The following is a 15807-nucleotide window of genomic DNA, read 5'->3' as shown; positions in this document are numbered from 1 at the left end:
GCACCTCTATCTTACCTTCCTACCTCAAACTGTGCTCCTTTGCACTGGTCACTAATATACAGTTAATGTACAGTTTCCACCCTGCACTGACTGTAGCTTAGGTGATTTAATTGGGTCACTTTTTTTATACAATATAATACTGCACTATTACACAGATCTAGATTTTCTATAGAGTTAATCTAAATAAAAAAACCTTAGGTTTTTCTTTATATTGTTTATGTTTATTTTTTGTTTTTTTGTGTACCAATACACCAAGACAAATTCCTTGTATGTGTTAAAACCCACATTATTAATATAAAGCAATAAACCTGATTCTGGTGTATGGCTGTTACTTTCATGTATGGGTCATATTTATAATAAAGAGATCATCTCTCTGTGTATTATGTACACTCCCACCTGTGTCCAGATATCTACCATGAAGTGGATCTCCAATCATGGAGGGTGCTTCTGTGCATCTGTTTAGAAGAGGGCTCTTTGTTCAAATCATGTTTACAATGGTCAAAGTGAACAGAACCAAAATGAGTGTTTATATTGATACCAGATGCTTGGACCTGTAAGCTTGTTAGTAATACATCAGCACATCAACTCAACAGTGTCCCAGATGTGTCAGCGTTTCAGCATGTAGGCGTTTCAGTAGTTATGGCAGGAGGGTTCCTGTGAGGTCTACAACATCTCAAAGAGGAGTTTCGTACCGCACTGTCAGGCAGCACGGGGGAAAAAAACCCCAAAAACGAGATGACAGCACAGACCACACGACATCTGCAGCGACATCTGTCTGTCATCTTTAACCTCCCCTTTCCCCTCCATCAGCTCTCAGCCTGTCTACCTGTCTGACTGCATCAGCTGCAACCATCTGACTTCCTGTGATTAGTCAGACAAACAAATTGCGGCTTGGCTCATCAGGGACCGTTATGTCGGAGACAAAACCGATTAGTAATTCTGTATGTGTGAAGTAACATACATACGGTGTAGTACAAATATAGCTGTACATATATTTGCTACCGCTGTGCCATGTATTGTTGACTAAGTGTGGGAGTAGAGAAAAAGGGAGTTTTAAAATAGAAAAAAAATAGAAAAGAAAAGAAATAAATATGAAATTATTATTATTATTAAACCATTTATTATTATTATTATTATTATTATATCATATTTCTCCTAATACATAAACTCATTTATAATAATTACTTCACATAATATTTATATTTTTATGACATAATATTTCACATATTTCTTACTGTAGCTATTTTTATATATTTTATATATTTTTATATTTATTTTAAAATAAAAAAAAATTAAAGCCATACAAAGAAACTAACAAATACTTAAATACTTAAGTAAATCTTAAATACGTATTTTAAATAAATTACGTAATCAAATACGTAATTTAAATAAATCTTAAATACGTATCTGCTGCTATAGTTATTCATCTTACTTTATTCTCTCTATCTATTCTTATAAACATTTTACATAATATTTATTTCATGTTGTCTATTGATTATTTTATTAACTAATAATTAACCTTAACTGTTGTTGACATACACTACCAGTCAAAAGTTTGGACGCACCTTTTAATTCAATGTTTTTGGTTTAGGGATTTATTTTCTACATTCTAGAACAATACTGGAGATTTCAAAACTATGAAATACACATGGACTTAAGTAATCCATATGTAACGACAACAAAACAACAGTCAGTTGTTATTTTAAGACACGAAGGTCAGGTGTTCTGGAATAGTTCTTGTGAGAACAGTATTGTCAAGTGCATTTGCAAAACCCCTCAAGCACCATGATGAAACTGGCTCACATGAAGACCATCCCAGGAAAGCAAGACCAAAACTGACCTCTGCTGCAGAGGAGAAGTTCATTTAGAGTTACCAGCCTCAGAAACCACCAATTAACAGCACCTCAGATTAGAGCCATGATGAAGGCTTTACAGAGCATCAGTAGCAGACATATCTCAATATCAACTGTTCAGAGGACATTATTGTGGATTTCGGCTGCCTTTCAGCATTGTTTTACAATGTAGGAAGAAATAAACATCAGGAAAGATCATGGAATTAGAAGATGTGTCCAAACTTTTGACTGGTAGTGTATATATACATATATATATAAATGTAGCAGGGCTTTGCTCTTTATATTCATATGCATAAGTCTGCATGTTTGTATCTTTGCAAACGTCTGCAAATATTCTGCTAATCCAACCTTTGCTATCATTTCATTCTTCCTGAATGCTTGCTAATGAACTCTTCCTGGCAGTAATGATAAGCTGGTTAGAGACTGCAGTGACTCTGTAATAATTAAAAAAAGGAAAACAAATTGAATATGAACACTGCTCTGCTCTGTTAGACTTCCTATTTAAAGGAAGCTCTCTTCCTATTTAAATATAAATAAATAAATATATAAAATTTATTGTGACTTTCAAGCAACAGAGTCTGGCCTGGTTATCTTAATTTCTCTCTCTGTTACCTCAGACAAGGGACTATTTTATACATCACATAAATCTAACATATATCTCTCCATCCGACTAATCAATTCCTTGTACCATGATACATTTTAATCAGATGGTTTGACCTGAATCGTCTCCTCGCTGTCTGGAAAAACGACGTCACGCTTGAACCTACTGATCATTCAGTTCTCATTTCTTATTACTATATATATATTTTTTTTACTTCTAGCATGCATCCTGAACATATCTACTCACCAGAAAAATTCGAAAAATTATACATTATTCATATAAATCAATCCCTCTCATATCACAAGGCTAATTATATACTGTGTAACATGTAGGTCCTTTTTGTGAAGCCAAAACTGCTCTAAGCATTCGAAGGTATTCTGTGGAATCTGGAACAAGGCATTAGCAGTAGATTCTTTCACGTAAATTGAGAGGTGGGGCATCCATTGAGTGTATTTGTTCCATCAAATCCCTCAGATGCTCGATCAGACTGAGATCTGGGCAGCTTCGAAGCAGAGTACAACTCTTCCTCAAACCCTGGGAAATTTTTTAGTGGGGTACTTTTGGTAGATACTAACCACTGCATACTGGGAACACCTCACAAGACCTGCTGGTTTGGAGATGTTCTGACTCAGTTGTCTAGCTATCACAGTATAGCCCTCGCTCAAAATCTTACTATCTATAGCCAAACAAATTTTAAATTTTTTCCAGGTCTTTCACTTTCAGCTCTTTCTAATCTAGCACTTTTTTATGGGGCAATGGTAGATCAAATATGGGGCAGTGGTAGATCAAATATGGGGTGGTGGTAGATCAAATATGGGGTGGTGGTAGATCAAATATGGGGTGGTGGTAGCTCAAGTATGGGGCGGTGGTAGATCAAATATGGGGCAGTGGTAGATCAAATATGTGGGGGGGGGCAGCTCAAATATGGGGCAGTGGTAGTAGCTCAAATATGGGGCGGTTGTAGAACAAACATGGGGCGGTTGTAGAACAAACATGGGGCAGTGGTAGCTCAAGTATGGGGCGGTGGTAGCTCAAGTATGGGGCGGTGGTAGCTCAAGTATGGGGCGGTGGTAGCTCAAGTATGGGGCGGTGGTAGCTCAAATATGGGGCGGTGGTAGCTCAAATATGGTGCAGTGGTAGCTTAAGTGTGGGGCAGTGGTAGCTCAAATATGGGCCAGTGGTAGCTCAAGTGGTTAAGGCTCTGGGTTATTGAACAGAAGATTGGGGTTCAAGCCCCAGCACCACCACTGCTAGGTAATTGAGCAAGGCCCTTAACCCTCTCTGCTCCAGGGGCGCTGTATCATAACTGCCCCTGCACTCTGACCTCAACTTCCTCAGCTGGGATATGTGTAGAAAAGATTTCCGCTGTATGTGCAGTGATAATAAAGCACATTTTACAAATTATATTACCATCTATCTGGCTTCCAGTATTCCCAAACATCTTTGGAAGGGGTAGTCTATTTCAAATTGTGCAAAAGAAGCCAGGTTGCATTTGGCAAAGATGGCTTCCCCGTAGCTTCTCAGCAAATTTCACACACTAACGTTTCCCGACATGTCTCAGGTGGTCTAGATTTATACTAGGGAGCAAGCTGTGTAAATGTCACTATTTCTTTAGTGTCCTTATACATCCTTAATGATGCTGGATTTGATTAATGTTCGGCTGAAGGACGTGCGATCGAGGAGTTGAGGAGGCGTCAATAAGAGTAATGAGCTGAAGCTCTAATGTATAATTCATCGAGCTGTATAGTAAGTGAAGATCCATTCAGCAGATTAGACAGTAAAGCTTTCAGTGATGCTCCGCTACAGTACAGTTCCGCTCCATTGCTCCGGTATGGAGGTGTTGGGATAAATGGCGATGGAGAGTCAAACATCATGCAGCGTGACTGATGGAGAGCTCATTGACCTGCACATACTGTAATAGCCACAGCTCGGAAGCTGCGGTCACACTAGCGATGTCACTTCGTGAACGAGACGACTCTTCGAGGAGAATGGTGAAAATCCACTCGTGTTTTCTTTCTTTGTAGATGTCATTACTCTAATCGTAATGCTTCCATGGAAACCCCTTTTCAACAACTGAGCTGTTTTGTTATAGCGTGAATGGAAAGCTGCACTGCTGCTTGATGAACACCTATATGTCCTATATGTGGTCGAGTAAATATCAGTTTCCAGAACAACTGGGAATGAATCTTTATATTGATGTACCGAGACACAGAAGGCGCAGTAATATGAATTCAGGAATGTTTACTATATGTTTCAGTACACATTTCATTATTAAATAGAGTTTATAAAATGCACACACAAAGTCAAAATACTATAGATTCAGTCCAGCTTAGACAAAAATTGCAATGAGTTGTTTTGGAAGTCGAGTCATTGGTGAACCAAATCGTCCAGAATTCGCATTGCTAGGTCACATTAGAAATTTGCGCCAAATTTCTTTTGCTAAAATGAAGAAATGAGTGATTGCTTGGCAGCTCTAACTAATATTTAGAAATACGTTTGTGTGCACTGCTACACAGTGTCCCGAAATGGTATGAATAAGTATGCTGAATCTTCTAGAAAACTCTTTTGGCTCTATGTGCATGATACTGGATAGATTCATGCAGTTAACGTTAAACTGAGAGCAAAGAATCAAAGACAAAATTTTTAGGTTTTAGGATGCTGTTTGAAACTATGAGTGTTGAGCAACTCAACTGATCAGAAGGTCACGGTTCAAGCCTCTGAACTGACAAGCTGCAGTGTTGGGCCCCTGAGCAAAGCCCTTAACCCTACCAGCTGTACCATGGCTGACCCTGCAAACTGAAAAAAAAGCTAAAAAGTTGCTGGGATATGTGAAGATCAGAAGATCTGGGTTCAAGCTGCCACCGTTGGGCCCTAGAGCAAGACCCTTAACAATTTCTGTTCCAGGGCGCTGTACCATACTTGACCCTGCATTCCGACCCAAACTTCCAAAGCTGGGATAAGTGAAGAAAAGAATTCCACAGTAATGTAATGTACTGTAATGACCACCTGCCTAATATTGTGTTGGTCCCCCTTTTGCTCCCAACACAGCCCTGACCCGTCTTGTCTGCCCATGACCCTGTCGCCGGTTCACCACTGTTCCTTCCTTGAACCACTTTTGATAGATACTGACCACTGCAGACCGGGAACACCCCACAAGAGCTGCAGTTTTGGAGATGCTCTGATCCAGTGGTCTAGCCATCACAATTTGGCTCTTCATCAAACTCGCTCAAATCCTTACGCTTGCCCATTTTTCCTGCTTCTAACATCAACTTTGAGGACAAAATGTTGAGGTGCTGCCTAATATATCCCACCCTCTAACAGGTGCCATGATGAGGAGATCATCAGTGTTATTCACTCAACCTGTCAGTGCTCATAATGTTATACCTGATCGGTGTACAAGGCTTCTTCTCCTTATGATAAATCAACATGAATCTACAGCATGGGTTAGAGAGAAATCAGCCCCAGAGCATTGTGTGAATCCTTCCAACAATTACTAGTTGGATCCAAGAAACATCCAAAATGAATCCACCCTAGGACAAATCAAATCTGATGCTAAATATAAGAGCTGCCGTTGATGTCTTGTTGGATTTGAAAGACAATTAAAGGACGAAGCCGTCCTGCTATCTTAATTATAGCAGACACCCCTGCTTTCACACATACCCGTATTATCAGACCTGTCGTTTGCTTTCATTAGCATATCACACATAACACCACACACACTTTCTCTCCACACTACTGTCCAGGACAAAAGCACTCAGCTTTATTGCCTGGTCCTCCCCCCAGTTCTGTGTAAAAGGCTGCTGTCAGCTGCATTACAGCGCTGCCTCTCTTTCTGATTACTGCCTCCCGAGCACATAAAATCCCCCAGCTCAGAGGAGAGAAGCCTGCAAGGACAGGACGACAAATCACCACAGGCACTTTAGTAGTCACTCCTTTCCTACCTTTCTCTCTCTCTCTCTCTCTCTCTCTCTCTATCTATCTATCTCTCTCTCATGCATGTCGAGGCAGGTGTCCTTCTACGTTTCCTCTTCTCCCTTAGCTCTGTTTGTCAGTCCTTTTCATTTGAAATGCCATTTTCCAGTTTAAATTTAGAGAACACAAATATCTCACTGATATTCGGGAGGCCATATTTCTCTGGAGAGTGTTAAAGGAGTAGCCGAAACACATTTTATCTGCATGCTAAATGGAGTCTATAAGCCAAGGCATGTTCAGTGCCTGAAATTTGCTTCTTTACTGAGCCACAAGGCTACCTTTGCTGACAAGTGTATACAAGCTACACAAGTATACGGAGGAGCGTGAAATGTTTCCAAATTAAAGGGGATGTTCCACAGATTTGGGACACGATGCGTCATGTGACATCATTCATCCGAAGCCCTCTTCCATTCAGGCGCACTGAACATGAGTACAGCTATCATAGAAAGTAATTACATAAGTCTCAGGAGAAAACCCATGGCAATACTGCAAGAGCATGGAAGTCATTTTGCTCCTTAAAGAAATATCCTGATAGTGTATAAACTAACCGGTGTATGACTATTTTTTAATAAAAAATGTCTTAATTATAAAAGGACTTCAGGGCCAGGTGGGAGTGACATTACAAAAAAAAAATAAAAAATCAATCCCACACACTGCACAACACAGAACTGTGTGTTGAGGAAGAAATTGATTGAATCACACCAGCCAACTGGGGGCTTAACTCTCACTACTGGTCTTCCAAGCCTGGTCAAATTGGGAGGGTTGTGTCAAGAAGGTCATCCGGTGTAAAACCTGTGCAAAATTAAACATGGAGATACTTAATGGAAACCATGTAAAAAATATCTCTGTTTGAGATACTGGACACAGGTTAAGGTGAGTAATTAATTTATTTATTTATTTGTTTGTTTATGTTGACGTGGATTGTGTTGCCTTCATGCTTAAATCACACACTCACCTTAACCTTTATCTCAAACAGAGATATTTTACATGGTTTCCATTAAGGATCTCTATGTTTAATTTATAAATAAAATAAAGAAACAGATAATTGTGCAGATTATATACAGTTAATTATATATCTATTTTTATTTAAAAAATTTTATGGCATGAATTCAACACAAGTCAACAAACAAACACAAAAACTAAAAAAAGTAAAAAAATAAATAAATAAATAAAAAAAACAATAATAATAATAAGAAGAAGAAAAATAAAAACAAATTCAGCGTGAATTCCCTTTTTTTATTCTACTTTTTATGATATAAAAAGTCATGTATGGTTGTGACCAATAGAATTTTTTATTTATTCTTTGGTCCAAGCAAATGTCTTATCTATTAAGAGTCCATAGTGCATTGAAGTACCACTGCATAAAATAAAATAAAATAAAATAAAATAAAATAAAATAAAATAAAATAAAATAAAATAAAATAAAATAAAATAAAATAAAATAAATATTTTTTACACCCATCAAAAGACACCAAATTGAGATGTCATATTTGTAGTCATGACCACAACCCACTAAAGGGAGCATTAAAAGATAACTGTTGTCACCATGCAGTTGCCTATGTGGATCTTTTGTAGCTGGACCTTCAAAAAATTTGAGTAGAACACAGGGGTGTCCCAAGGGCCAGTGTGGAGGTTCAGGTTTCCATTCCAACCAAGCAGAAGCCACATTAAGTCCGGTGCAAGCCAAGATCAACTGATTAAAAAGGTGGAATCAGGAACACCGGCCCTTTAAGACACCATGGCTGGACAACCCGAGGTAGAATACTGTTCTTTCAGCTGATCCCATTGGGGCTGCCATATTTGATTAAGCACAGGATTGGATGCCACTCCTTCCTCACACAACCATCCCATTTTTTGGGACCAATACTGCCACTGGCTCATGGTCTGGGGTGGTTCTCTGCCAGGGAATAGAACCCGTGTTGCATCATTGAGAGCACAGGATCCTCATCTGCTAGACCACCAGGGACCAATTTTAAGTAAAACTGCCCTGCTAATAAAGCTGATATTTCACAGGTTTGCGTTGGAGTTTAGTAATGAAGCATCCAGGTCTTTTCACACTGTGTCCCTGGCACAATGAAGAGCCACAAATGGAGAGCGAGTAGGCGTTGCTCATTAGCACACAAAATGTGTGCACTGGCGTTACGTGTGATGTGCAGTGTGTGTGTGTGTGTATACAGTATGTCCTGTCATTAATGGACCAGAACCTGATTTGCCACCTCTGCACTCAGGCGAACTTCTCCGCTTCGGTAATTCCACCACGCTAATGCCTGGAGCTTGGCGGTGTCACATTATGTGCAGAATGGAAGCTGTATAATTCTTCCCAAATGACATTATAATGAAGTAACGAATTCAGAGTGAGGGGATTTTTTTCCCTTTTTTTTAAATCATGCTGCATGGCGTATGTGTTTGCAAATGAGCACATTAATCAGTCATCTCTCAACTTCGCTTATTATGCCCTTTTCTTTCTCCTCTCCCACATGCACACACTTCTCTCGTGAGTTAGCACAAGGCAGTCAATATTATAGAGTAGCCTTTTGCGTCGAATCTGCAGGGTGATTTTCTTGCACCCTCAGGCATCACTAGAAAGAGAAAAGAGAGAGAGTGAGAGAGAGAGCGAGAGAGAGAGAGAGAAACAGAGAGCGAATGAGAGAGAGGACGACAGAAAGAGAGAGCAAAAACCAGAGAGAGAGAGAGAGAGAGAGAGAGAGAGAGAGAGAGAGAACACGTGAAAGATAGAGAGTGTGAAAGAGAGCGAGAGAGAGAATGAAAGAAAGAGAGAGAGAGAAAGAGTGATAGAGAGAAAGAGAGAGAGAGTGAAATAGGGAGCAAAAGAGAGAGCAGAACAGAGTGGGTGAGAGAGAGAGAGAGAGAGAGAGAGAGAGAGAGAGAGCAAAGCAGAGAGCAAGAGAGAGAGAGTGAAAGAGAGAGTGAAAGAGAGACAATGTGTGAAAGATACAGAGTGTGAAAGAGAGCGAAAGAGAGAACAAAAGAAAGAGAGAGAGCAAGCCAGAGAGAGAAAAAGAGAGAGTGAAATAGGGAGCAAAAGAGAGAGCAGAATGGAGTGCGTGAGAGAGAGAGAGAGAGAGAGAGAGAGAGAGAGGGAGAGAGAGAGGGAGAATTATGCTGATGAAAAAGCTTTCAGCTTATTGTTTTGTGTGCAAAATTCTCACATGTCTGCAGGTCATATAGCCCAAACACACACACACACACACTTACTGACCACTTCATTAAACACACACCTTCCACATTGTATGGCTACAGTTCCAGATTAGACCACTTTTATTCTCTCTATCCCTTTATCTCAGGGTCGGGTTTTAACCACAGCTTGGTTGGATAATTTTGGCTCAGGTGTGAATAAGTCATAAATTCACCAGCTGGCTCACCAGCTCCAGTCTGCTGCCCAGTCTCATGTTATGCTTGTATGCTTGCCTGGAAGTCCAATTAACTACCCTACCCTGCCCTACCCTACCCTACCCTGCCCTACCCTGCCCTACCCTACCCTACCCTGCCCTACCCTGCCCTACCCTACCCTACCCTACCCTACCCTACCCTGCCCTGCCCTACCCTGCCCTACCCTGCCCTACCCTACCCTACCCTACCCTACCCATAGTGTAACTCAAAACTATGAAGCTCTTTTTCGGGTCTTCCTTGCACCTTTATACACTATACTGCCAAAAGTATTGGGACACCCCTCCAAATCATTGAATTCAGGTGTTGTTTTTCAAGGGTTAGGCTTGGTTCCAGTGAAAGGAACTCTTAATGCTTCAGCATACCAAGACATTTTGGACAATTTCATGCTCCCATTTTTGTGGGAACAGTTTGGGGATGACCCCTTCCTGTTCCATCATGACTGCACACCAATGCACAAAGCAAGCTCCATAAAGACATGGTTGAGTGAGTTTGGTGTGGAGGAACTTGACTGGCCTGCACAGAGTCCTGACCTCAACCTGATAGAACACTTTTAGGATGAATTAGAGCGGAGACTAAAAATAAAAAAATAACAAACTTGTGTCACAGATTTGGAAAGAAAGCTGCAGCAAAATCAGACATACAGTAAGTGGTGGCAACAATCCTAGAGGGACTGCCTTACCTTTTCCATTAACTGCATGGTTTAAATGCCTCGATGTGAGGCTCTATCAGCTTTATCAGATGCTGAAGTTCTTCCTTTTGATATTTTCAAGGAGCACAGTTTGCAGGACGGTTTGCTTTAATCATCGATGGTGAAATAATTCCAGATCGCTGTCGTTTCATGCCGTTCATGCGTATACGGAAAGATCTATTGCTACTGACACATTCCTAGAAAATATCATCTGAACAAAGCGGCACATGAGAGACCCACGAGACTATTCTGTATGAAAAAAAAAAAAGAAAAAAAAAATAGAAAAACCCGTCCTCATGAATCCATAAAAAGATGATGACATTGCATGAGCTCTCTGTCTGCACTCAGGATTCATATCATCTCCTGTCATCCAAAAGCACTAAGTGTCCTTCGGCTAGTCATGTTCCTCCTCCACTAGACTGGTGAATAAATGGATTTAATAACACGTATGATGTTGTATATGCATTAGATACTTATGTACATGTTTTCTGGGAGGCTGTTCGTGTTGACGCAGCAAAGTGATGACCGAGGCGAGTAAGAGCAGTTTCCCTTTTTAGCTGACGTGCGGATTGTGCAGTCAATGTCAAGTCCTCAAGTCTGCATCAGAGGGATGAGTGAGTAAGAACTCGGTGGTACTCGGTATGTACTGATAATATAATATGTACTACACCTTCATCTAGTAGAGACAAAGTACAATATTTCACAATGCTGGATCAATACGCATTACAATATTTAATTAATCCTAGGAACATAAACATGGAGACCGATGTTATAAAAGCAGCCGAGAACACCTTTAAACAATATACATGTTCGTGATCATGATACTGATCATTATATTGAGAAATGCTTCCATTTAGGAAAGTTTTATTCTGTCTTTTTGAACAAATCATTAAGGTGAACGACTCTGAATCGATTCGTTCGTTTGGTTCAGTTGCTGCTTCACAACTGCACTCAACAAACTGCTTATATGATTAGCAAACAGATTTACAGTCTTTTATATATTTATCTACATTTATTAATTTACAGTATATATTCATTCAGCAGGTCAGGGTTTAAGTCACTGACTCGTTCAGTCCTGACCAAGATTCTGTCCTCTCTCTTATTCAGCAGGTCAGTGTTTGAATCAGTGAATCATTTCACATGACCAAGATTCTGTCCTCTCTCTTTTTCAGCAGGTCAGTGTTTGAGTCAGTGAATCATTTCACATTGACCAAGATTCTGTCCTCTCTCTTATTCAGCAGGTCAGTGTTTGAATCAGTGAATCATTTCACATGACCAAGATTCTGTCCTCTCTCTTATTCAGCAGGTCAGTGTTTGAGTCAGTGAATCATTTCACATGACCAAGATTCTGCCCTCTCTCTTTTTCAGCAGGTCAGTGTTTGAGTCAGTGAATCATTTCACATGACCAAGATTCTGTCCTCTCTCATTCAGCAGGTCAGTGTTTGAGTCAGTGAATCATTTCACATGACCAAGATTCTGTCCTCTCTCATTCAGCATGTCAGGGTTTAAGTCACTGACTCGTTCAGTCCTGACCAAGATTCTGTCCTCTCTCAATCAGCAGGTCAGTGTTTGAGTCAGTGAATCATTTCACATGACCAAGATTCTGTCCTCTCTCTTTTTCAGCAGGTCAGTGTTTGAGTCAGTGAATCATTTCACATGACCAAGATTCTGTCCTCTCTCATTCAGCAGGTCAGTGTTTGAGTCAGTGAATCATTTCACATGACCAAGATTCTGTCCTCTCTCATTCAGCATGTCAGGGTTTAAGTCACTGACTCGTTCAGTCCTGACCAAGATTCTGTCCTCTCTCAATCAGCAGGTCAGTGTTTGAGTCAGTGAATCATTTCACATGACCAAGATTCTGCCCTCTCTCATTCAGCAGGTCAGTGTTTGAGTCAGTGAATCATTTCACATGACCAAGATTCTGCCCTCTCTCATTCAGCAGGTCAGTGTTTGAGTCAGTGAATCATTTCACATGACCAAGATTCTGTCATCTCTCATTCAGCAGGTCAGGGTTTGAGACACTGAGTCTTTTGCTGTTGACTGAGATTCGCTCATTCTGTGTTTAAGTCACTGACTCATTTGGTCCCCTCGTTCAGTAGGTCAGTGTTTGAGTCTGTTGTTCATGACTGAGAGTCAGTCATTGAGTTGTTCTCTCATGATGAAGATATTATCCTCTCTAATTCAACAGGTCAGTATTTGAGTCAGTGAGACATTTGTTTATGACCAGGATTCTCTTCTCCCTGATTCAGCATGTCAGAGTTTAAGTCACTGACTCATTTGGTTCTGAACACGATTCTGTGTTCGAGTCAGTGAGAGTTTGTGTCATGGCCAAGATTCTCTCTCCTTATTCAGTGGTTCCGTGTTTATTTTAACTCAGCGAATCTTTTGCTTATGAGTTGTTTGACTCTCTCCTTTCTCATTCAGCAGATCAGTTCAATGAACCCTGTATAAGCTCATTAGGTCTGAGATGGAAATATCCAGAGTTGAATAGAATTTTGAGCTGTTTTCAAGACTTCTCACACTGGCTTAGTCTTAGGATCTGGACAATGAAATGAATCGGTGAACAAATCTAAATGAATCACTTAACTAAACCGTAACGCATTAACGTACTTATCACTCCAATTGTGAGACCTTGTGATGGCACAAACCCAATACTTTCATTGTCTAGTGAATTATAGATATTAGATTTTATCCCTTCCATCTCATTTCATGAGCAGCCTTCACTGGTTAATCTCCCATACACTTATTCCCCAAACCCTGGCATTAATCATGGTGAATGAGCACATGCTTCGATATGCAAGGCTGAATTCCTGTCTGGATGAACGAGTGTTACTGAATTATCATTATCATTGCAATCAGTGTAGGACATAAGTGGCTGCTAATTGTTTGTCACCTACGCTAGGATCTTGCTAACACACCGGGAGCTGCGAAATTACAACAGCGCGCAGCATGGGACAAAGTGATAGAGCTATACACTCACACACACATACACACACACACACACACACTTTCACAAACACAATGCCCTTCCTCGCCGCACTTCATTCCAGTGAAGTGTTATTCTGCTTTCGGTGAAAAGGAAGAAAATGAGATTCCACTGCCGTTAAACCCGGGTGACGCGTGCATACCATATGCAATCTCATAATCCCTTTTTCATTGTAATCTCAAATATGGTTTTATCAGGGAGATTGTGCTCAAAGGGTATGTGTGTATATACAGTGTGAGTGTGTATGAGCGACTGAAAGTGTGCTGAATACCAGGCATCACAAACAGTGGGGAAGTCAAGTGCTATAATAATAAAAAATGCTAGAAAATTGGATCCCAAAGGAATCAAAGCAGAAAGCAAACTCAGATCCTGGTTTATTTTATATATATATATATATATATATATATATCTATATATATATATATATATATATATATATATATATATATATATATATATATTCGTGCATGCAGATGGACTGAAACAGTAGAAACAGTGCAGCGTTTCAGCAGCGTCCTTGCCAACACCAGCCACTGCAGAGCATCAATAACCCAACCCTAATGCAGTGTGTGCAATCAGCGTGAACCTTGCATCCTCGTTACATCAACGTGACACTGCGTTAAAGCTAAAAATAAATAAACAAATCACCAGTCAGATTGATGAGACCGGCAGGAGGAAGAGGCTCAATATGCCATTAACCCTTATGCAAATCAGAACGAGTTCTGGACATCGATCGGTGGAAAAACAAACGAGGGGTCAGATTGACCTGCATGAACACTTTGTGCATCACTGACGGTAGTGTCCATACGCGAGAAGCTTGGACGATGGTGGTGGTGGTGCTCTTCAGGTCTCTGGATAAAGTTTTCGGTGCAGAAACTTTCTACACTACCAGTGGTATAAATAAAAGCTACTGAACAAGGGTTTGTCAGTGAGGTGGTACCAGGATATGCCTCGTGCTTTTTTAAAGGAATATAATAATAAAAAAAAAAAACATATATTATCTTCATGTTTTAGATCACCAAAGATCCTAAAGTTCATGTGATGGACCATTGAGAGTATACTGAGCATGAAGCCTGTGTATGTATTGAAGAAGAACATCACTGAAGCTTTAAGGTGTCCACACGTTTACATTGCTTTAAGCCTGGTGCATATATAAAACAGAAGATCATAACACACTTTATGAGGTTTTATTATAATAAATGAATAATAGATATGATCGTACCTGTCATTTCCTGTGAGGCTGGTCTTGTTGTCTGAGGATCTCTGGTGCATGTGTGTGTTGGAGTTCAGTTCAGGCTCTGTGTGTGTGTGTGTGTGTGTGTGTGTGTGTGTGAGGTGATGATCTCCAGCTACCTGAGTTCCCAGCTATGAGAACACCAGCCTCCTGTCACGCGCGCGGTTCCTCGTCTCCTCTGCACAGTCTCTCAGACTTTGTCAGGGAAGGAAAGTGTTATGGCTTTAATCCGGTTAAAAGCGGAGGTATTTATATCACCGTTGCCGTTTTAAGTCTCTCCGCAAAGACTTTCAAACTCCAGCGCAGCTCAGCAGTTCTCTGTCGCTCACCGCTCTCTCCTCTTGTCATCTCTCTCTCTCTCTCCCTCTCTCTCTCTCTCTCTCTCTCTCCGTGACTCTACCCCCGACTCTTATCTCTGTCCTCAGCTATATTCCACAGTGCAGCCCAGGGTCTTAGCGCCTGCCCACTACCTGTGTACCAAAATCAGGAGTGCATTATTAATACAGTAATCCCCCTCTATATCGCGGTTCATATATCGCGGTCCCGGTATATCGCTGATTTAAACACTTGTTTTGCACTTATCTTGTTTTTCATTCCATTCTCCATATTTATTCCTTAAATCTCTGTTTAAATCTATTTTTCTGCTATATTTTGTTAAATCGTGTAATATTTTGTTATTTGATATATTTTTTGTTATATTTTTGTACCCTAATTTGTTTTTTGTTTTTTTTTTTAGTTTTTTATTTACCTGTGTTTGTGGATACTGCTGGAAGCTGTGAATTTCCCTTTGGGATGAATAAAGTATCTATCTATCTATCTATCTATCTATCTATCTATCTATCTATCTATCTATCTATCTATCTATCTATCTATCTATCTATCTATCTATCTGATTTTTATTGGGAACATAACTAATTTATTTATTTATTTATTTTTGCGGATTTTCCCGCGGTATCCGCAAACCTTATAGTGAATTGTTTTTATGTTGAAATAAGGTAATTTATTAATAAAAATATAATTAATGATTACAAAATCTAAACATTAATTACAAAAGAAATGAAG

At 39.9% G+C, this 15807-nt stretch overlaps 1 protein-coding gene across 1 annotated transcript in view; it reads right to left on the bottom strand.

The window, feature by feature from the left end:
- The window catches only part of tmem91 (transmembrane protein 91), a 38892-nt gene extending 23780 nt beyond the window's left edge, over positions 1–15112 (bottom strand). The window contains exon 1 of the mRNA XM_058388289.1: positions 14734–15112. The gene's annotated coding sequence lies outside the window, so the exon portion shown is untranslated. The remainder of the gene's footprint in view (positions 1–14733) is intronic.
- Between the last annotated feature and the right edge of the window lie 695 nt (positions 15113–15807).

This window comes from Hemibagrus wyckioides, linkage group LG04, assembly GCF_019097595.1.
Source record: "Hemibagrus wyckioides isolate EC202008001 linkage group LG04, SWU_Hwy_1.0, whole genome shotgun sequence".
Taxonomy (NCBI): domain Eukaryota; kingdom Metazoa; phylum Chordata; class Actinopteri; order Siluriformes; family Bagridae; genus Hemibagrus; species Hemibagrus wyckioides.
Note: the sequence above shows the minus strand (reverse complement) of the source record. Positions and strands in the feature narration are given on the sequence as shown.